We start from the raw sequence: 24409 nt of genomic DNA, 5'->3' as shown, positions 1-24409 counted from the left end.
ACTGTCTAATCAGCCAATTAGCTGAGACCAAATTAAATAACAGCGTGGTTTATAAGGTGAGGTCTTTCCATGAGGATTTTATTTTATATACCTTCTGTTTGCAAGAGACAGTTTCTACCCACCATTGAGAATCGGGATATTTCCAGCGCAGCTCTAGAACTGAAAAATTTTACAGCTGTCACTAACACACAGATGATGTAGTTGCCAATTCTAAATTAGGAAGTGACAAGAAAAAAGTGTTCTGCTTTTTTTTAATTCTAATCTTAGCACAAGGTAAGAGTTATATTCGAAATACACGGAGAAATGGGAATCTGCTAAAAGTAAGCCTGAAGGTTTTATTTCCTGCTTTTGATCAACAATAATAGGAAGACCTTCACAAGGTGAGGGGAAACAAAAGTCTTTTACCAGTAACCATTTATCTTTTTTTTTTTTCCACTTGCTTCTAAAGTCTTGCTCTGCACAGCAAGACATAAGAAACTAAAAGACATCAAAATATTGTTGTAGTCGTTACCTCAGTCCAGCCTAGCTTTTTCTTTTCTAAAATGGACACTGGATTAGGACACACCACTAACAGTTTCCCTAACACTCCTACTGACCCAACTATAAATTAATATTCTCAAGCACATTTACTTCCTAATTGTTTTCTAATGAAAGAGTAGATTCTCATGAGGTAGTGTGGAGTTTTTTGACTGAAATGTAGGCTCTGAGAGCCAGAGCATCAATATTCTTTTCCAAGCTTTGTGAGAATTGTGATGGATAATGAGTACTCGGCTTATAAGAAAAGAAAGGAGCAGGGGAAGCTGTAACAAACTGAAGACCTTCTCCAAACTTCAGATGGAAAACGCAATGTGTTGTGTTGGAAATAACTACAAGGAAATGAATGGGCTTACTCCTCTCTATGCTGAAGCACATAGAGGATATTTAAATATATTTCTAGGGAATGACAGGTTTTGTTCTCCTTTTCCAGGGCCATGCCAAACTAGAAACATCATGTTCTCTCAGAGACAAACAAACCCAATGGGATACCATGGTTGTAACAGGAATTCAAAAGTCACTGACAGTGATAAATGGCAGTTAGTACAGTATTCCTGAGGCAGTAATTATAGATGAAATAATGTTGGTTTAAAGTGGATCCAGTATCTTTCATTAGGGAATTTATCTTTTGAATAAATTATGCAGAAATAACTTTTGAAATCAAGCTGAGATTCTGTTGTCATTATTCACACTAAATAATACCTACTCACTCTCAAAGTACAGTACTGCTAAGTGGTAATGAAGGTGACAGGGTTTTATCTCGATTAACGAACACTTTCCCTGCTGGTTTTGTTATTTTCTCTAAATACAGAAATGGCTTTTTGGTTTGCAAAACTGAAAGTTTTGCATTGCAGTGGAGGTGTGAAAATGGTAACAATCAAATGTGATCTCAAACTGAATGTTACCTATACACGCAACAGCACTTACTGTCACTGAGGGAAAGCCATTAGCAAAAGGTGAAAATTATGCAATTGACACATGGGGAAAAAAATCTTAGAAGTATGTCAGAAATAGGCAAAAAGCATCTGGGTTTTGAGTTTAGAATATTTCTTTCTGTTACTCTCTGCTGTTCTGGAGAAGATGCTGGAAAAGCAGCAGGCGGACATTTGGAAAGGGCTCTGCTTTCTCTTGCGTTCAGCCTTTATGCTTCTCTGTGGAGTTTATCTGCCTTGCAGAAAGGAGGAGCAAGGCACTGATGCCTGCAGGAGGTCTGACATAGCACTGCCAAGCATTTGCAGCACAGCAGTGGGCAACCTTGCAGTTCCCTCTAGCTGCTTTTCTCCACATTTTGAGTATTACTGCTGCTACTAAATATCTGCTATACCTTTGCACCTCAACGATGTGGAAAGCATTTATGTTATCTTTAGTCCCAATACAAAGAACCAGTCACTGTGGCTCAGTAGTCTTCTGAACTTCTGTTTAGAAATATATTAAAACCATAATTGTGGGCAATCGGACTAGCTTGATTTTTAACATGTATGTTTACGTTGTGCAAATAGCCTGGTTGTGAAAGTACCTATCAAAAGCAAGAGACTGATCAAAGGAGATTGAGAGATTGAGAGTACTACCTTTTGTAGCATTTCTAAAGCGTTTCTACTGGTGAAACCTTAATCTTGCTAGTCAGTGTATATATCCTATTTAATGGTTACTACAGTTGCAAAAAAACCAGCCTTTATCTCCAGCATTTTGAACTTTTCCATAAATTTTATTAGCAGTCAAAAGCCAAGCACAAATTACTTGGAAACAGACAATAAAAGACAACAGACTAATCATCAAATTCATTAGACTCCTTGAACAAAACCAGATCACCCATCCGAGCAATAAACTCCCAGGTCTTAAATTTAATTGTAACACCAGGCTGTGACTAAAGCAAACCTTGGCTCAAACACTGGAAGTGTTCAGCCTGAGCTCATCAAGTCACCACAACAAGTGGAAATTATTGCTTCTAGTGAGCAAGGGCTTCTGGCAAACAATTACGCATGTTTTAAAATGGCATTTTAATTATTTAAATTATATTCAAATGTATTTTTAATGAATCTGACATCTGGCAGGTGATATGTAGGAATGTAAGCTCTAAAGAGATCGTTTTTATTTGTCTGAATTTGGTAAATTCAGGTTACATGCTTTATAGGTAACCTTCACCCAAAGTGTCTACTAGACGTAGCAGCTTAGGTCTTACAACAAAATCAAGGGAACTTAAACTCCCAAGACACCGTGTTGTTTGGGGGGTTTATTTCATTTAGATGATTTGCAAAATTGGAAGATTTCAAAACCCATTTGTAGTTTATTACTCCAAACAGGCCACAGAGACATAGTCTGACTAATTTTTTGATAAAGGCAAAATGCACCCTAGCAACGCCATTCAGTTCACAAGGGTTGTCTGTGAATTATGATATATTATTCAGGTTTACAATCCCTTCTGTTCCAGAAAGTGGGTAGGAATTATCTGTAGCTCCCCTATGAGATATTCATTTAAATCAAAGTGGTAGTGATTTCACATATAGATTTAAATGAGTATGAAACTTTTATCTAAATTCATTTTAATCTTGTTTTGTATATGTAGGTTTTACTTATTTTCTAAAGAAAAAATGGTTGCTTAACCCTCAGTACATCTGACTAGCAGCTAAATTTGGTCTGTGCAATAAAAGTGGTGTTTCTTTTTATTCCATAGGAAGATTCCCTATATTAATACACGTTTATGTAGGCAGTTTTATGGATTTCCATGTATTTAGTCATACCTTCCATTTGTATTCATTTTTGTTCCTAACATGAAATAAAAGCTTTCATTTCAACTTCCAGCAGCTTTCCCTGCTTTGACCAAGCCAATCATTAAAATAAATTACCTGAATACATTGAAAAGCATTTTCCCTCTGAACCTTCAGAAAGAGGCTTAGCCTGGCAGCTGGACAGACTGTTGTTATGGGTGTGTAGCTACCCAGACCTTTTGGCTTAAATGCCTGGGTTGTTTTTTTTAAGAACTTCAGTGGCTGTATTTATTACTGGTGAAATATTGTTTTGTATCAAAAAGTCATCTCTTAGTAGCTGATAATAAGTGTAAACCTTAACATAGCTTATCATCTTTCTAGGATTAATTTCAGTACGTTTTATTCATACTAAAAATCTTTGAAAGCTATTGTGGTTTTCTTCTCTATGTATTATTTTAGCATGATTAGCTTTTAGTGAATCTAATTACCAGGAATGTATCCTAGTAGCAAGCAATGTACCCTCCCCTTATCTCCTCAGCATTTCTGCTTCTCACCACTCCCCCCAGTCAGACCCAGAGATTCAGTGGGGAGCAGATGCCCCAGCTGGCATGGGCTCAGGTATTTCCTTAGGAACTGTTGCCAAGTAGAAAATATTATAGCAGACCCTAAACTACACCTATTTATGCCAAAGTAATGCTTAGGAAGAACTGCAAGGAGAAGAGGATTGTCACTGCATCCATGTACTCTTCCTTCTGCAGAAAGCTGTAGATACAGCTGTGAAGAGAAAGCAGCCCATAATCCAGTCCATTATGTGTGAAAGCTAATCTCAATATTTATGAGTTATAAATAGAAAATATATAGCACCTTTCTGTGTCTTCTGAGCAAATACTATAAACCAGAACCATCTCTGGGGACCAAATGATATTATAGCAGAAATAAAGGTAGTTTTCTACAATTAGACATTTATTTTAAATATTGCATTCAAATTCAAATTGGCTGGATGTCTCAGAAAAGAATTGAAAAATTAAAAATTGTTTTGAGACCAGCTCTCTGAAGACAGAGTGAATGCTCATGAATTATGCAGGCAGAGCATTCACTTTAATAACTTCATTAAAGCATGAGAAACCTGAAAAGATACCTAACACAAATGCAATATTATGGGAAGAGAAATATACCATTAGTGTCATGGCCTTGCTATAAGCTGTATTGTAAGCATAACTCAGTCAATATTGAGGGACAAGAAAACAATCTTATTAGAAGACAGAAGTAAAAATAAACAAAAAGCACCACCACCACAACAGCTGCATTTACATCTAGCCTAATCCTAAAGAATCCAACAGAGATCAGTACCAACAAATATTTTAAGATCTCTACTTACTGCAAGGATTTCTGCAACATCTGGTATCTCAGTATCTGTACTGTAAAACGCTGGCAGAAGTTCCAACAGTAGATGGCTGCAGCAGTACATCTCTAATGCTCACAAAGCGGTCTCACAGCATCACAGTATTCACTTTGGGCTCCTACAGTGGAGATGGAATGGGTCACCAGATCTCCATCATGTCAAAATCTCTCTCTCTCCGGCCTGGAAGAACACCCCTGCTGGTGATGTCTTCCTTAAGACTGAGCAGTAAGGAGTGGGGTCGTCTGAAACAGTCCTCTTTCAATGGGTAAATAAGGCCTTAGGGAGTTGTGTCTCCAAATCCCAACTCAAGCCTTCGACATCAGATCACCTTCCTCCTCAAGTTAAAAGCTGAAGAAGGCAACTCCAAAATCAAAATATATTCAAAATGACAATGTATTCATCATACAAGCCATGCTAAAGGAGACATTGATGCACATACTCCAAGCCATTTTGGAGTTTTTAGAAGCTGTCAGGCAATTGTCCATTTTGGAGTGAGTACACAATTTCCACTGAATCATATGCTACAGGCTGTTGCACACAATAATATATTGTATTAGGTAAACCATCAAGTCCTACAAAAAAGCAGAGTCAAATTGTTCTTCTCTTTTTTTTCCTCCTATGCTTAAAGGGAGGAAAAAGGAGATTGTGCCTGCTGATTACCAGTGAAGTTGTACAAAACCTGTAGGCATTGTGCTGAGAAATCTTAGGACAAACACTGTGCTGAAAAAGTGCCTGGGCTCAGGAGGTGTTTGAACAGCTTCATGATTTGAGAAAGGAAAGAAAGCTTATTGTATGCGTACATCTCCTTGGTAGTACATGCTGACCAAAGGTGCAGGAGGTCAGCCCTGAGCTATGTGGGCTCTGCCAGTCAATAGTCATCATTTTGTGCCATTGCTATCGATTTCCCCACACCCTTCCCCAAAACAGAAAGCAGAAAGACATCTTATCCTTTTATCTGAATAGCTACATCTATATAATGCATTTTGTGTGTGTTTGTATGCATGCTTCTTCCTGATTAAATTATAGTATGTTTTTATTTGCTTATGCAGTCCCAAAGCAAGTGTGAAAATGTGTGTGTTAATTACTTATATGGAAATGAGATGGTTAATACTTTAGGTTTTCAAGCTCTACAAGAATTTCATAGCAATGTGCGTGGCTGTAAAATGGATGTAGAAGTACTGTAGATAGATTCTGGAGTCCTTAGGGAAATTAGTCAGGTCTCTTACAATTAAGTTTAATTTATTTTTGCTCTCTGAAAATTGCAGCCTATGTCTTTTATTTTAATGGGTTTCGAGGAAAAAAAATTAAATATGAACTCAAAAAGAAAATGTCTTTTTTCATCTCCAGAACTCCAGTTTAGATCAGCGCTTAAATGTTCACAGAAAGTAAGGAAAGTATAATTGAGGATATTTCCTTTCCAGGACTGTGTAAAAGTCATACAGGTTTTTAAGACAGCATGATGAGCATTTTATTAGCACTGTTAACATGATTGAAGTTTGATGAGGTTTGTAGGATTTTCTGAAGAAATAAAAACAAGTTTAAATTCAAGTTTTGACATTACTTTAAATCCCGCATGCATTTTTTGGTGTGCTTAACCCCATGTGGGCCAGAAAGGTTATTAGTTTCTGCTAGATCTTGATGTGGTTACTTCTTACAGATCTCATGACTGTTTCCAACGTGTAACTCCTTTGTGTACATATCTCAATGGAAAGAAACATTTCACCGATTAGACCCTTGATCCTGATCCTAAATTATCCCCGAAGAGAGCAGGGGATGTATGCTGAGAAGGGAACTGCACATCTCCTCTATTATACTGTGCTGAAAACACATCTATGATGACAGAGAAGACATATACTTCAGTGTAAGGAGACAGATAGGAGGGCAAGTGTTCCTAGTTCTTTGTCGGTATCGTTACTTCACATGCATGCTTTATGGGTGGTAGTTGTTCAGATTTGTTCATGCATTTGGCAAGTGAAGCTCTCCACTGGCAGCTGTGAGATGCTGATCATTTTTTAAAAAATGAAAAATAAGTTTTCCCCTTGACAATTCAAAAATCTATTTTCCAAAACTTTTCTAAGTGAAGATGAAAGTCAAGTCCTGCCCTCTCTTCTATTGATGCTGTTCCCAGTAAGGGTCCCATTGCCTTTCTCAAGGTAACAGAAGAGAAATATAATCTTGTTGCTGATTAAGACTGAGGTGCCAACACTCAGTTATTCTTACTGTGCCTTTTGTGTGTCTCATGAAAGTGATATGAATCTCATTGGGATTCTTTTTCCAAATATTTTATCCCTTGCTTTACTTCTGTGATGCTATGGATGAGGTAGAAAAGCCATCATTTGGGCTGTGTTTCTTCCCACCAGCAGAGGCCATGCTGCCTTGGAGCCACCTTGTTCTAGTTGAGTCAGTCACTGGGGTTTGATTAACTGCAAATTACCTGTCGACAAGGTGGAAAAGTGAAGCCCAGAAATGCCACTTTTCCCTTGTAAAGAAGTTCTTGTGTGGTGGTGGTGAGAATGTATCTGTGTTTAATTCCTAGCTATGGTTTCTTTTGCTTTTGTTTATTAGCTGTGAAAGTCACCACAGTCAACACCCCTTCATGAGGGTCTCCTGTATCATCATTAAGGTCTCTTTACATCATCTTTGCAATAAACTAGAATAACTGAGCTCTTCAGGCATAGTTTTGTAAGGTGTATGTTGTCACGTCTGTGAAAATTTCAGATATATTGAAGAGGATGAGAAGGCTGGATATGAGTGAAGTATCTGCACAAGCAACACTTTTATTTAGATATTTAGTTTATTTAGGACAGCTAAGGGGCTAAGCGGTTGTTTTACAAAGCTAAAGATAAGAGAGGAATCTGATGGGGTTTTTCTCCCTTAACAGTATGATTGGCTTAAAGCTAAAAGCTGTGGTGCTTTTTCGTCCATTATGCCAGTCTTGTTGGTCAGATGGTGCCAGATGTGTTTCTCTCAACTGATGCATCTATCACCAGCATAATGCAATAACAGAATGGGTAATATGGAGGGAACATCTCCTGACATTGTATGCTCGTTAGTGCAGTGAATCTAGTCCATGGGAGGAGATTGAGGTTTTTTTCCTCTTGTGCTTATTAACCTATCCTTTTTCTGTCTTGTTGATGAATATGCTATTGCTCGTTCTCCACATGAATTCCTTTATTTTCTGCTGAGCTGTCTTCAAGTTTACGGATAGCAACATTTTTTACTCTCTTTAAATCAAAGTAATTTATGTTTAGGGGTTTCTTGCTGCATCCCATCACATTAGATACTAATCTAATAATTATTGAATAGTAAAATATAGAACTCTTCTTAATAAAAGACACAAATAAAGCGCAGATCACATAGCATTTTTCCAGTGTGCATGCCAACAGACATAAAGTTTATTTGACTGCAAAATTCAGATGTTACATAACACAATGGCCCGATGTGCCATGGGTAGCATTTAGAGGTTTGCTTGCAAAACATGCCTAAAAGGAAATCTGTCAACAAGACCCCCACCCACTCTACAGCTTCACCCTTCTCTATGGTTTTTTGTGAAGGCAGAAAGGAGGGTTTGTAAACTCTGTATTGTGAGCTGTGTCACAACATAATCTCTCTCAGATTTGAGTTTGTTTAAAACCAAATAAAGGTACAGATACACATTATAAAACTGTGCATAATCTAGTAGTAGGCAGAACCAAATTTTAATTCCTGTACTGTACGTAGGGACACACGAGGATTTCAGGACCCAAATGTAATCTCTGCAGCTCAGCAGCATCTCTGTAGGAATTGCTTCAGGTCAGAGAAGTAAGGGGTTCTGTTTAATCTCGGCTATCAAGCCCAGTTCGTGGGACCTCTTTTTCCTCAGATTCCCAGTGGTATCACAGAACACTTTACATATGCAGGTCTGCAGGTTAAATCCACCTTTCCAGTGAAGAGAATATGATAATGTCCTGACTGAGCCCTAGTGAGAAAGTGTCTTAAATTCTGTTTCACTCTCTCCAGAGATCTTTGCAGTACAGCTGGCTCCAGGGCCAGTCGTATTACGACACTGTTGTGAGGGAATGTGTTCCTGCAGTAAGTTCCCAGCAGCTGAGTTGAAATACTCAGCTAGATCAGTTGCTTCCCATCAGCAAACCATCACATGCTTGTCAACATTTGAGGGATGCTAAAAGTAGTGATTATGAGAGCGTGCAACATAACGGGTTTTCTAAGTTCAGGAGCCCTGGCTGTGTGGGATGTGAGGAAATGCTTATGTAAGGATGTGACAGCATCAGCAAGTCCTGTGCTACAAATTGTTTCAGCTGGTTGGGAGCTAAGTTAATTCAGGCTGCTCCCTCATGGATAAAAAACAGGGGGGGGGGGGGAATATTTAATTAAAAAGAAGTGCATGTTACTTTACAAATAAGGTATTTGGGATCTGAATCTGGAAAGCTGAGGGAGCAAAGGTGTTTCTGGGAGAGGTTTCTGCTGTTATTCAAAGTCACTATTGGACCAAACTCCTGCCTGGATGGGGGAAGTCAGGTACTGGCTCAGCCATTCCTGGACACTATCTGTAGTACCCCATTGCTGAGGAATATCTACTTCAGGATGTTACTGCCTGGCTTCTGGTTGGGGAAACCAGCACTTGATAAGAACAATCTTTCCATGGGCTGGTCTGCTCAGTCTTTGTGTCTGAGACTCCCTGTGGGGGAGCAAGTGATTTCCTAAATTGATTGAGTTCTTTGACCTGAATTAATCAAGAAATAGACTCAAGTATGAGATAGATGTTGCTTTTGTCTAATCTGGGCATAGATTACATCTTTTTGATCAGGGTTTGAATTCTTCTTGCAACAAAATGGAGTAGCATAAGTAGAACCCACACTAAAGCATAGACAGTCATTTGTTTATAAATGAAATTATTCAGACAAACGCATCTTCCACATGCACGAGTGCACACTTTCCTTTGTGTAATCAGTATGTCAGCAATAGTGTCTAGGTATTATGGTCCTCGGCTTCAGGTCCAATGAGGTAGCAAGGGATATGGACTTGATAGCTTTTCAGCCTTGAGGTAGGTTTTTCACTGATGAAATGTTCCATTGCATTCAGAGTTAGCAAAAGCCCAAGGCCAACAGTGGTCCACTAGTAATTTAAAATATAGTTCTGTGAGAAGTGGAATTATAAGGCATGATTTCCTTTGAATTTCAGAGTATGACTGGGTATTCTGATCTCTAATAAAACACGTGCTTCAATTGAAACTTTTTTTCCGCAGTTTGAACATCCATAATATCCCTTTCACACATGTATTTTCTGGTGTGTAATAAGAGGTGCGACCAGGTTGCAGCTTTCACCTCATGTAGGGATACTTAGTGGGCTCTCTCTATTCCATCTGGCTGCCTACTTTCACAAAGCTTGTAGGAATTTAATATCCTTGGGAGGCCTGTTATCCTGTCAAGTTTGATTGATGCTGGCCAATATACTAAAAAGGTATGGAAAGGGGGCAGTCAGTCACCAAGCTGGTACCTGCACACAAAGAAAGCAGAATGATTACCTGCACTGTGTTTCCTTGGGAACCCAAACAAAAAAAATGTACTTCATTTTATTGAAAATCTAGGGAAGAACATTCTTTGATGATTCATATTTAAATTTATTCTCATTTTCTTGCTGTGTGGTGGGTTTTTTCTTTCTTTCTGATCTCTGCATAAAGCAAATGAATACTTTCTTTTTTTTTTAATCAAGATAGCTGCTCCAAATCATTCCATTACTGCTCTCTAGTTTTAATTGCTTTCCATGCATAGGAGACCTTGAATGTGAGTAAGTTAGACCGTACCCTGATTTTAGAAAACAAATTTTGACTCTGTTGGCATAGGACTTCAGCAGAAAGCTGAATGGTTCCCAAGCATTCCATTGCTGTGTATTTGCATACAGGTTTGCTTTCTGCAGAGCATTTGCAGGGTACACACTTTGGCTTTTCTTGTTTACATGCTATTTGCTGTATTTTCTCTTTGTTTACAATTCCCTGTATTTGAATCCTGATAGGTTAAATGGAGGGGAAGACTAGCATCAGCCAGAGTGCTGCTGCCTGACCTATCCAGCACACACATCTTGCTTTTAGAAAAGGCCGGTCATTGTTCACCAACACTTTTGAAGTACATTCAAAGCTTCTTTGGCATCTGTCCAGCCCTGCATAGTATCAAGCAGGGGACATAGTGTCTAAGAGAACAGATTGTTAGTTCAATTATATTCCTGAAATTGAGTTAAATTTCCATGAAATCTGCTTCAAATGTGAAGAACCCTGGGGGAATGTTTTTTTGTTTGTTTGTTTGACTTATATTATAGCAATCAGGCATACTAAATGAGATGCATTGTATAAGTGCATGTTCTGTGTGCTGTTTGTGGCTATGTCATGTGTTTGATAACAGGGTGAAGTAAATTGATAGTGTGCCATCTATAGACAAAACAAAGTTATTGTACTCCGTTTGATGAGAAAGGTGGATTAGCTTGGACATCTTGTCTAAAATTTCGTTAATAATGTTAGATTGTCACCAAAGAGAAGAAGGAAGAGCTCTAAGCTGCTTCTGAATATGATTCATGACAATTCCTCATTAATGGTGATCAAATTTTATGTCACTGGTCTGAGTTTCTAAAGTACGACACAGTAGTTTAACAGTCCTTCAGTATCTTAGGGTCAGACTTGGTTACAAGCACTGTCTTGGGACCACTGCTAATCTTACTGGACTGAGAAGTGTATTATGCAAGTCAGGATCGTGACTGGTATATTGAAAAGAATGGTAGCCTTCCAGTAATACATAACATGTCAGTCCATTTTCTGGTAGACAGATGGTGCAATTTTTCTGGCAGGAATCCAAGCATCCATATGGTACAATAGTATTCTGTATTAATTTGTGTTGTTTCATTGAAAGGTAACATTGTGGTCAAATGCAAAACATTTATGCTCACTTTTATATTTTTACCTTTGTTTTTCTGCGTTAATTTTTATTTATTCTCAGAAGCATAAAAGCCATCGTCTCCATCTGCCAGTTTTATCTTTCCATGTACACTGAATGTTTATCTTCCTCCTTGTCTCTCGAATTGCATACATATCTTAAGAAGTAAAAGCTGGCTGTACACACAGTTAGATTCTGTCATTCCACAACATAACAATAAGATATATATTCAGCTTTTCCTGCTGATTTCCATCAGGTGAAGTTTTTATTTTATCATGTAAGGGTGATAGAACCCTGATTTTGGATTTTTTAATTCTGTTTTGTTTGAACATCTATGTGGCCACAGGATTAGTAAGGGCTTTGGCTATTGCTGGAGTATACTTTGTTGACTGGATGTTTGTTCCGCTTGTGCGTAAATGAATGCGACCTTTTTGCCTCTGGGAAACAATGGGAAACATCGCCTATCATTGTCTGTGTTTTTTATTTCTTGTCAACAATTTCTATGTGAATTTTATATGGGGATAATAAAATAGTCTGAATAGCACATATTCCTAAATGATCTGCAAGCCATATTAAAGAAAAAGCACAGCGATTAGAGTCTCACAAACTAATCAGAATGAAAGAAATAAGGCATATAATAAAAATCACTTAATGACTTAATCAGGTTAGCATGATAAAGACAGTTGGAAAGATGGGGGGGGGGGGGGGGAAATAAGTAATTACAGTGAAAAGTATTTGAAAGAAATTGTATGCAAGCTGCCAGGAAGTTAAAATTTGGGTTTTGTAAAAGATACAGAGAGTTGCCATCTATGCATCACCGAAGAGCAGGCAAGCTATCAAAGTCACATCACAGTTTAGACAATGGTCATAAAACACAAACCACCACAGAACAGCACAAGATTTTCAATAGGCATGCTAAATCCACATAAAGCTTGTCTTTTGCTCCCTGAAATCCTGCTAAGCTGAAGCATTAAAATTGGTTCAAATGAATATTTTCAAACTTCACATCAACAGATTTGGCAGCATATGCTGACATCAGACTTCCAGTTCTACTCTGTTATGGGCATGAAGCTCAATAGATAACATGCTAATAAATTAAAGGCAATGAAGGGCAAGACAAACCTTACTAAAATAATCAGGAACTTCTGCTAATATTTTTGTTTCTAATAAGGACAATTCATGAGTTTTAACTCTAGTGGGTGACAGAAGTTTTGGATTTCTTTCTTTTCCAATCATGAACAGACCATTGGTACATCTTTATTTGTCCTCTTGCATGTGCATAAAAGTGACATTCAGTTATTCTTATGAAGCAGATGATTTTAGTAGTCAAAATTAATAACTTTATACAAACAACTTTGCACTTAACTGTGGAAGAAAATTACTCATTAGAATACTGAATTTTACAGTGATTTTTAAAAACAGGAGTGTGGAAATTTGGCCACATTTTTTAAGTCATTTATGTGTCCTGCGATAAGAATTAGAAGTCAGATGGGTTTTTCGGTAGTCCTCTGAAAGGTGCTTAGGTATGTACTTTTGAAAATCCCATCCATACTTAGGCTTTTAAATACATTGTAAATTGTACTTTTATCAAAGTTTCCTGATTCAGTCAGTTGCAGAGACCAGATTTTCACTGAATCAACTGGTCAGGGCCAACCCTTGGTAAACTTAAAAGCAGAAGGTTGGTGTCTCAATTATATCAAAACTCTTACACAGCTCTGACAGCACAGAGAAGCTGATAAGGTATTTTTCAATGAATTAGAGGACTTAAATTCAAAACATACTTTCTAATACTTGAGGCTTCAAAGATATTTCAGGGCTTAAGCTAATGCTTAGCTGAGTCTCTTAGATGTGCAGTCAATAGGGAAATGAAAGAGTGCATGTGAGTTTAGCCATCTGTCAGGTGACTTGGATAGTCAAATTTGAGAAGGAGTGCTCATAAGAAAAATGTGCACATTGTGCATTCCCTTGAGCTCTTTTGTCCAAAAGCTGATTCCTGGATGTCAATGAGCCGTATAGTGCTAGGTGATAAAAATGTTTAAAGGAGAGCTTAGACTAGTAAGTACTCTTGACTTTCTAAGGCATCAAAATAAGACCAAAAGAGAAAAAGTTCAACTGTATTTGTCTGAAAATTACCTCTAGCATTTTTTGTGGAGTCTTTAAACATTAGTATTCCAAGTGGCAATGCAAATGCAGTTGTATGAAGCAGTGGAGATACGGGTGGCATGGGAACATGACTTAGTAGTAGCTTCTGTTCTGAACCTTCAGAAAAATCTTACTTTCTGGATCCCACTGTAGTGTATACTTTGTGGGTGGGTTTTAACTCATAACTTCCTAATGTAAAATGCTTGTATGATCCCAGCAAAGTAAAATCACATTGAGACCTTCATCTGTCCTCATCCACCTAAAGTATCTCTAACCATGGTTTGCAAAGTTAAGACGTTTCCTGGCAGACATCCTTCTTGTCCCAGGAGCCTTTCCTTCTCATTTACTTGTCTTCAGATTTGAGAAAATGCTTTAATTTCCTAACCAGCAGCCAAGACTGCATCCTAGTGGATAGGAAGTCTCAGAGGAGGTGGAGAATTGAATTCCTCATGTTGACTAGGAACAGGACCAGGGTTCCTGCTTCTCTGATGCATGTTCTGCTGATGAAAACCTAGTCTTCAGAACCACCTTCTCTGTTTCCAGGAACAGCTATGGTTTTTTTACCAAGCATGCAAAGGCTGTGCTTCATGCAGAGCTCGTTCACACCCTCTCATTTTGTCTCTGGGCTAAGCCTGAGCTGAGCCATCAAGAGTCCATCCCAGAGGGATCTGAAGCATGCAGTTTTCCATCTCTCAAAATGTTTAGGAGACTGAGGGCATCTCCATATATTGGGTGACCAAATGAACATGTTCTGTGGGAGGTGCAGTGGTGTAATGTTGGACATACAGAAAAAAATATTTTTCCAGAAAACACTGTGACAGCTATGTCCTCTTTCACATGCATGTGTACGGTCTTTTTACATTTACTTTTCTCGGTACCCAAGGTGTGGCAATATTTTTCTGTATGCACCTAAATGCTACTTTGGGACTTAAGGTTAACTCTTCCCAGATTTGCTAGTAACTTGTTGTTTGATCACATGTAAAGGTATTTGGCTAAGTTTGACCTTGGGTAGCATTTCTTTGTGCCTTTGTTTGCATTTATATTATATCCATGTGGGGACAGGACTGCCTCTTACCCTATAGAGCCAATGTCCAACTGAAAGGGGCCTCTTGAGTGCTACTGTGGCAGTAATAATAATAGTAAGTCTTGAATTTCCTGATTTTTCCCTCCTTCTTCCATCTGTGCTTAGATCCCTTTCCTCCCTGAGACTGTTGTATATTATTTGTATCATGACTGTACTTAAGATCTGCAGTCAGTCTAATCATGCTCATGTGCTTAAAAACATTACCCCAAAAGCCACATAGCAGAATTTTAAATATTCTTCTTCCTTGCCATCACCTGAGAATGAATCAGGCATATAGTGGATGAACAGTAAATGATAAGTGCTCCTTATGAAATGCATAGAGCTGGGTATTTTCTGAGGGGGGTTAACTTGTTTACAGTCACTGCTTGTGGTACGCAACCTGAGAACCATTAGCCCAACACAGTTTAAAAACTCGCAGCTGAAAATAGGCTCTGCAGTGTTTTGTATTCACAGAAATTGAGGTACATAATTCTCCAGTTCAAATTTGTAACAGGTATTTTTTTCAACTTATCTACGTACTTGGTCTCACTGACTGAATGGAGGGGCATCTGTAGATTTCAAAGCAAATTTTGGTACATCTGTAGCTGAAACTGTCTCAAGTTCCCATTGAATCAGATAATTTTTATCAGATATCCTTGAAGATGATAAGAGGATCAATGCTGTCAGCAAGTGTAAAGCAGCACAAAAATACAGTTCAATGAAAAGCAGCTTCATTGTAATGCAAAAAACATCTCGGCGCCCCAGCCATTCTGGGAGTGTGTGTGCAAGAGTTTGAGTGATTTGAATACAGGATTCCTGATACAATAATTTCTGCCATGCATGAGACCCAAAATGATTACTTGTCCCTGCAGGGTAAATGGACCTGCTCATCAGGCAGGTCTTTGAAGAGATAATGTATATACCTGTTTGGAAGATTTAATAGTTGTGGTTGAAATACCAGGTCTGAAGCTCACGGGGTTAGGGGGGATGGTAAAGCTTTAAAATCACTTGGAAGCAGCTGATTTTAAGTTGCCATGGCAAAGGATTTTCAGACAATGAGAAGCTTTTACATTAATATCTTTGTAAGCCTTGTTGTGATAGAATTGTCTCTATGAACAGCAGTCTCTTTCTTGCTCCTGCTGACACACACACTGATAAAATCATAAAGTAATTATATAGTGTTATAATGATTTTGGGGTTTCTTCTCTGAGGGTTTTGCCACTGGTTTGGAGATACAATCTCTGGGAGATTTTTATAATAGGCAACTGTATTATTCAACATTTTGTTATCAAAAAAATTACCAAGATACCCACTGTATTTGCAAAAACTACCAATGTATGGAAATGGCAGCGATTCTCAATTGTGTTAGTCTATTAATATTGAACAATAATTGAATAAATCCTAGCTGTTTTCCTTTTTTTATTTTTTTTTTTTATTTTTTACTTTGTGGCTACCATAGCTTGAGTTTTTTGCAGCATGTATTTTGCTGTTAGGTTCTATGATCCTCCTGTCTTCCTCCTCCGTAGCCAAAATATAAGTCTGGAAGAGTGTGTCCTATCTAAGATTAGGGTGAGATAAGAAACTTATTGGTAGGGGAATATTGTGGAGAATTTTGCAGGGATTTATTCACTTTCCTTCTGGGGAGGAGAGTGTAGTGCCCACTTTTCTCAAGACAGTTTGGAGTTGCCGTGGTTGTTGCTGGTAAAATTTATGGTTGCCTCCCTTTTGATGGGGAGCAGAACCAGAGCTCAGTTCAGTGGTTAGCCACCGCGGCTGGTCTCTTGTGTGCACACTGAATCTCAAGGCAGGGAGGACTGAAGGCCAGCATTATTACTGCTGTTTGTCTTTGCCAGCTGCCCAGAAGCTCACAGCTGATGCAAATGGTACTGGTAGCACATTCTGTATGTAAGGAGCTGAGAACAAGTAATACCTTCATCTCTTTGCTGCCACCTCCCAGAGGCTGGCTGTGGTCTTGGATGTTTCAGAGATCAGGTTTTTGAGATGATGCTTTTCCTGCCAGCTGCAGAGACAGGATACAAAAGGAGAAATTTCCAGGCCAAAAAAAGGCTTTGGAGAAAGCAGCACTGAATCTCTGGCATTCATGCACCAGTGGCACTTTGTCATAGTGAAATTTAATGGGCTTCAGGACATAAAGTGAGGTGTATTTGTCCTGACACACTTTTAATTAAGGTTTTTATCAAATTATTTTAAATTAATTTTTCACTTGACACAGACAGTTCCTTGTTTGGGATTCTGCAGGACTGGAAAGCTTTCAGATAGGACTTTAATGGGAGGCTTTTCAATGTAATTCTTAGTTGTGTATTACATGAAAATGAAGCCGATTCTTTTAAGTTAGCATGGTATAAATGCTTCACACACTCAGCTGCTATGCTAATGCACAGGACTGGGATCTGCACTACAATACATTGTCTCCACTCTCTGTACTGCAACACGGACGAGCTGTTTATTCAGTTTAGTGACAGCAGCAGCACACAAGTAATTGGGGTCTGACAAATTTTTGTGGGTGTCATTAATTTAGCACTAGATTTTAGTCATAGGAGGTACCCAGATGCCATAACAAAATACCAACATATTTAAACATAAACAGATTGATTGGATTACATAAATAGGTGATTGGATTAATCTCAAATACATATATTTTAGACATGTATTATTAGTTATGCAGAAGCATGGAGCAAGTGATGCACATGTATGAAAAGAATACTTTGTATAGCAGTATGAGCTGTTAGTTATTAACTCTTTGAAATCAGCCAAAATATTTAAGCTGAATGAAATGGATGATACAGGAAAGCTTTAGAGAGAACTGAAATAATTTACGAGATTAATGATGTATTTGCAGGTCCCCAAAATATCCCAAAGTTACAAAAAAAGCAAAACTTATGTTGAAAGAAGTGGTGGAAAAAAACAGATATGAAATTAAGGATGCTGAATAGTAGGTGGGGATAAGCTCATTTTATGTAACAAGATAATTTAGAAATTGAAACACAAAAATAGATGGGAAACTAAGAAATAACTGCATTGCAGCTTTCACACATTCACAGCTTTTCCAAAGAGCTTGAAGTCTATAATTTAAAGCAGCAGTGAGGAACTATTCACCTGGTATGGGAGCACAGCAGGGCTTAAATTCTCCAATCTTTCTCCCATCATGCAATTGAAAATATGCTCACCACATGACCAAAGAGCTGGTATCCCCTTCCTATCTGTTCATGTGCTGTGGACAGAAAACATTGCAGTCATATAACGAATGTGCTTGTAGTCTGACAATAAGAGGACCTATGTAAGCCCACAGGAAAATGAAGAGCAAAAAGGATGGCATGCGGTTCCTGCAGCCCTTGCCCCGCTGCCTCCCCTCAGTGAGGACATGTAGAGAAGACCTTGCAGTCGAGGCTGCTGAGCCATGGATTTCCTGGAGGGTTTAATCCAGACACTCCCCAAACTGCAGAATGGCTTTCTAGGTTTCTGGTTGATTTTTATTCTGCAAAGCCACAGTTCTTTCTGAAGACCTAGGCTGGTTTGAGCTGGAAGTATTAGAGCTGCTATTGGTCTGAGTATGCAAAATGGCCATTTATTTGGGGGAGTCCTTTGCCTTAGGGTAAGTTTAGATTTAAAATAACTATATCCTTTTAAGAGTAGCTGATGCCATTACTTTTTGAAATTGTGTAAATTGGGGTAGCATTTTCTGGAGAAATCAGTTGCAATTCTGTCTCTTTGATATAGGAAAGCAATGACAATTTCTGCTGAATTGATTCTCAGGGGTTGGAAGCTATGAATCACTTAGCAGTGGTAAAGGGCATCAGCCAAACAGGCACCTAACCAAATGACTAGAAAACATTTTTTAAAAACTTTTCAGTTGGCCAAATGTTATTGAACCATACTACATACATCTAAGGAAATTTGCACTGCTGGGACAGTATTTTGGTCTGTCATGGGTACCTGAGAATACATACAACTTCATGTAGGCAATAGAACCGTATTGTGAAGCTGATAATTTCATGATTTAAATGATTTATCATATAATGTGTAAGATTTTTTTAGAGTATGTATATAGCAGCATATAGCTGTTGTAATAATAATGAAAGTGAATATAAAAGAGTGAGTATGGTAGAAAAATAATGCTAGAACGGCAACTGGCATTCATAGTTATGACAAATGAAGACATGAGCAGAGGCATGGGTCATAGTTTGTTACACTCAGTGCTTTGGTCAGTAATCTATAGCGTACAGCTATTTATGTAGTAAATAAAAACCTGCAAATACCGCTTTTCTATTATTATTCAAATCCCTTGTGTGGGAGTAATGCTTCTGCAGGACTGGTATGGAACAGGTGTCATCCTCCCTCACTCCCACACCATTTCCAAATCAGAATAATTTGTAGTTCTTATAACCAAGGCAGCCTGGAAGAAATTAATCAACATTCCCCTTGTACAATATTAAATTAGCATTCTGCATCATACATGGCCAATCCTACAAGGCATATGCATGTGTATGGGATCAGTATATGTATACGTCAAATTAATAAAGGGATGCAGAGTTTTTTGTTGTGACGAGCTTTTAGTTTGTCATGTATCGATGGTATTTCAACTGAGCAACTAGAAATTTCTGAATCAGGATAAAAAAAAGGAAGAGTGTAACTATATTACTAGAGCACAATAAGATTTATGTGAGTTTTGTGTCATAATTTATAGTAATGTTCAGAAATCCAAAGTATGTCACTGGTTCATGGATGCTTAGGACTCATGGGTTGGAGGCAAACAGTACCAAGCATCATATCTATACCCATGTACTTGGGATCATACTGTACCGTTATCCAACATTAAAAAACGATTCCACATGGTTGTCTCTTATGTGGTAAACAACAGGACTGAGTTGGAGGTAGGAAAATTTAAACTACTCCATAGCTCATTGTATTAATAGGTTTATACTGGAAACCTGCTAGTTCTCTGAGCAACTTGCTCGATCGGTAGGAACTTGCGCTGTGGCTGATTTCAGGTAATTATAGGCATACTAGGAAAAGTGTTGCCTATTGCCAGAAACTGCAAATGCTTTCTCATTTATTTTGGCTAGGTGGCATGCTTTATGGAAGTTTGTTCAAACCATTTTTGTAATGCTTTTTGCGTGTTTTCCTCCTTTACTCATTTTTATGGCTTCTCCAATAATGATGTCACTTTATACGCAATCAAATTATTTTTGGTGAATCCTGTTTTTATCACTTTACAAATTACCTTGTGAAGGAAAGAATAAAACAAAGTGTTTACATAAAAATACTTCTGTTTTTTCTGATACTCTATATCCACCTTTTATTGTGCTACTTTAATGTACCCCACTGTACAGTACCACCACAGAATTGTAAGAGTGACAAATACCTTTATCATGATTATTTTCTTTTCATGGCATGTATGAAATGCATTACTTTTTATCCAACACACTTAAATGACATTCTCCTGACTTGTGCAGACAATATTTTGATTATTTTGTTTGTATAAAAAGTGTTTAATACCAAAATTCTGAAATACTGTTTGGCAGTTCTCCTTTTCCAACTGATCCTTATTCTCAGGAAGTGATTTAGGGACAGTTTGAAATACGGATTATTGCATGCACAACTTGGATTAAGCTAAGCATAACTCTGAGAGCTGCTAATGAAAGCTTTTGTTGAAGAATGCAAAGTAAAACATCTTGTCTTCCTTATACAAAAAATCAAGATCTGCAATGCAATAGCAGTCAACATTATCCTGACAGTTTAGCCTATAATTCTTCAATACAGCAATCACGTTGTTCCTGTTTATTTGTGCACAGTAGTCTTGGATCAGGCTCCAACTCAGTTAGACTGTGTAAAGAGGCAGTTTATAATGGTAAGCTAGCAGCTTTGTGAATACTAGCCTCCAGCTGTGAGTAAATTCTGAATTTTATGTCATGTAAATATTGCCATGTTAGTACAAGTATCAATCAGATGAAAAAAAAAGACAATACGAATTTGCATGTTTGGTTTAAAGGCAAAGGATTGCTTACCTCAAATTTGTCCATTCTACCTGCCTGTTTTGTTTGTGGTAGAGTGCTGCTAATTACTGTATTTTATTTATTCCACCACTGAAGAAAAAATTGCATATTGTTGAATATTTTCGGTGAAACTATCTAAACTGATGTTCTGATTGTAGCTGATGCAATGGAAGAGTAATCATATGTAGATAAAGCATTTGTAGTCTTATGCTGTAGTTATATTGCTGGCTGTTTAAGGCTGAGTCCCTCTTATTCTGTTTGTACGTGTATAGAAAATGAAATGTACTGAAAGAAACCTAATGAAAAATACATTTCTCTGTATGAATGACTAAAATATATGCAGCCCCTTTCTAGAATTGAATCAGTCTGAAAATGAGCTTCCAAGCAAATTTCTGAACATCAGTGTGAACAGAGCATTGTTCCAGCTAATCATATGCTGCAAAAGAAGAATCTTGAAAACAAGGGGGAAAAAAATTTTGGGGTCCTACGTAAGGAAAACTTGAGAGCTTGGTGCTGGCAATTTGAAAATTTTCTTTGTTTCTGCTAAAGGCAAGGGCTCTTTTGAATATTATGATAAAGTTTAATTTCAACATCCTTAAGTATTCAAATTGAAGAGAAATGGAACAATGTTCACATATTTTATTAATTTAGCATTTTAGGATCATAGTCATTAGAGCATTATTTTTGACAGATTAAGTGCTAAGAAAATTCAACCAGTATGAAATGCAGTCGGTAATATATTAGGAGATGCCCTTACGAAAACAAGAGGCCATAAAATTAAAAAAAAAAATAATGCCTACAACAGTAAACCAAGGCAGAGTGCCTTTCTCTATGCATAGTGGGCATTTGCAGTGTCTCTTACAGACTGAAGAAGATACATATCATAGTTTGTATCCTTTTGGAATTGAAGCTGATGTTGTAAGGGTCTGAAAAATGTATGCAGCATCTATCGTGCTTAATGTGGATGAGCAGTAGATTGCAAAAAAGAGCTTACAGTCTCAACAGTAAATGACTTCTCTGGTGCTAGATAAGTTAGGGATTTTAGATGCCAGAAGGGGACATAGACTATACTCCTCAAGAGGAAAAGAAAGAAGGAACAAATAAAAAGTTACTCACATATAAATGAAGACAGTACATTCCCAATATATATTTTGATGATGTTTAGAACTGAACAAGGCAAATTCTCATGAAGGAAAATACAGTTTTCATCTCTCCTTAGTTCTTAAATTGAACTTCAGATTGCAAGATAGAAAAATCATTATTAGGGAATTGGTCTAGGGATGAGCTTGAACCTGATTTTCTAGTTCAACAAAAGACTTGTTTAATCATGTAGCTGTGTGTGAAAGACGATGTAGAGTGCTACCAGACTGTAAAGGCATGGCTTTGTGCTTATTCAGCACAGATGTAAATAATTTAGCCAGATGCAAAGCAGTGACACCAGGTCTAAAAAGGTAATCCCATTATTTTAAACAACAAAGTATGTCATTTTGCTTGTTCAAGGAGTGTTTCTGATGTTCCTAGGTGTCAGACAGTGTGTTTAGGGTTGACTTTTCTAGTTTCAACAAGTATGCCTTTTTACTTGCTGGTCTTGACACGTCTAGTGGACCTGACTATCGATCTGAACTGAAACAGGCAGACTGATTCAAAAATAAATTGAGATGTCACTAGGGCTTTTATCAAAGAGGAAAATATTACCATTGGTTTTGCTTAGATTAGGAAGCTGAGAGCCGAGAAAATAAACAGGGAACAAAAAAAATTATAGGAAAAAAGACAAAGCATGTCAGAATTATCCTAATGCAGCAGGCAGTTGTTCTGGTCTGGTGGATATACTGCGCAACAATATCTGAAGCAGTGCCCCTGTTGTGATTCATTATCACTATATGGCACTATTGGAATTAATAATAATGAAAGACAATCATGAGCTGATGATAGAAATTGTGGAGTTCCTGCACGGTTTTATAACTACAGTGGCTAAATAACTGATTTTGTGGAGATAATTCCATTATAAAGAAAGCAAAGGTAACCTTTACAGATAGTTACGTAGTTTACTCTGGTAGGGCATTATTGGCCTAATTCTCTGCTTATCTGAACGGGTAAAATTTCACCAGTGATGATAGTGATGTGCCCATTTACTCTAGCAGGGAGCTGTGCAGAGTTTTAAATTATCTGGTGTTGTCTGAAGTGCCTCCTTGTCTTCACTTTGTTAGAATCAGTTTCTCACCGCTTTCTCACTGGGGTTGCTTCAAAGGCAGCTTTGGGCAGCAGAATTGGTTTTCGTGGCATCGCAGCTGAGCCAGGGATCAGGACCTAGCAGGGTGCTGGCTAGCAGCTGAAGTACCTAACGGTGTGAATCTTATTCTTCTTTTGTGGGGGAGTGCCACGTAGTTTTCATTGATCAGCAATCTTTGTCTATTGAGCACTAGCTGGGTAATTGTGTTTCCGTGACCATAAATGGGATAATTGTGCCTGCCTTTACTTTGTGCGTCACACAGAGCTGTTACTGAAACAAAACCCCCACTGGCTTACCTCTTGCGCGCTGCCCGTGTGCTTGCTCTGCCGTAACTCAGCAGTCTGCAACGGGCTTGGCCAATTCTTACTTCTCATTTTATCTAAGTTTTTTTAGACGGCTTTTTTAATTGCCAGTAAACCAAATCTGGGATGCTTTGTGCAAAACATGGAGCTACTTTATCATGTCAGAGGAGGACTGTCAAACACTGCCTGTGAAAAGGAGATGTTTATTTCCATTATAGGAAAGAATGTCATGAAAGCAATATTTACATAACTGTTTAGGAAATCAAGAAAACTGTTTAGAAAAAGGGCTAGGTTTAGGCTCCTCTGAGTTCCTCGAAACTCTTTAAGTTCCTCAAAACTTGACAGTACCACGGTTTCTCCTTCTGGGAATGAACGCAGCCAGGAGGATTTTCAGATTTGACATTTAGAGAGGGTAAAGTCCTTTTGGAGCAGGAAAGCAAATCTCCTTCCCAGGGTAGTCGTCTCTACACTAGGTTATTAGATGCTAGGGTGTAACCATGCCCAAGTTATTCCATTCTTATAAATAAGTAAATATTCATTGGAGAGAGGACTTCAGCCCCTTTCACCTACCTTTCAGGTAAACTTCTTAACTGTTAGGTTCAATGCTCCTTTCTTACCTCTTTCTGTCTCTCTCACACACTTTTTTTTTGTAAGAAAAGGACAAACATCTTGTGGCACCCAACAACACGGACCCTTTAAATGATTAAAAAAAATCTAGGGGGAATGATGATGCAAAGACTGGCTAGCTCACCTCTTGCTCTTCTTAAGAAATATCACATCTGAAACCAATCAACTGGGTTTATTAACTCTGGGCCTGGATGTGAATGGGTTCCTGTTCTTCCAATTGTATTTGATTATTTCTGCCAGGATTTAAATCATGTTTTCATCTAATCCTTTGCAAGACCTACAGAGAACCACAAAGACAAAGAGAGCCTTTCCAGTTCTTCTATTAATTGTTATTTTGAAAAAGGTACTGCAGTCAACAGATGAAAGAGAAAAGTCACTTTAAACAAAGCTGAATATATTCAGTACTGTCACTGTACCAAGCTGAATCTGTGGTGACGTGAGTAGCTTGTAATAGCTGTGAATACTTCTAT

The 24409-nt window shown here is 37.9% G+C and overlaps 1 protein-coding gene across 4 annotated transcripts in view; it reads left to right on the top strand.

Moving 5' to 3' along the window:
• The window catches only part of SYT1 (synaptotagmin 1), a 357438-nt gene that overhangs the window by 303428 nt on the left and 29601 nt on the right, over nucleotides 1-24409 (top strand). The gene's annotated exons all lie outside the window — the stretch shown is intronic.

Source organism: Falco rusticolus, chromosome 5 (assembly GCF_015220075.1).
Source record: "Falco rusticolus isolate bFalRus1 chromosome 5, bFalRus1.pri, whole genome shotgun sequence".
Lineage (NCBI taxonomy): Eukaryota > Metazoa > Chordata > Aves > Falconiformes > Falconidae > Falco > Falco rusticolus.
Note: the sequence above shows the minus strand (reverse complement) of the source record. Positions and strands in the feature narration are given on the sequence as shown.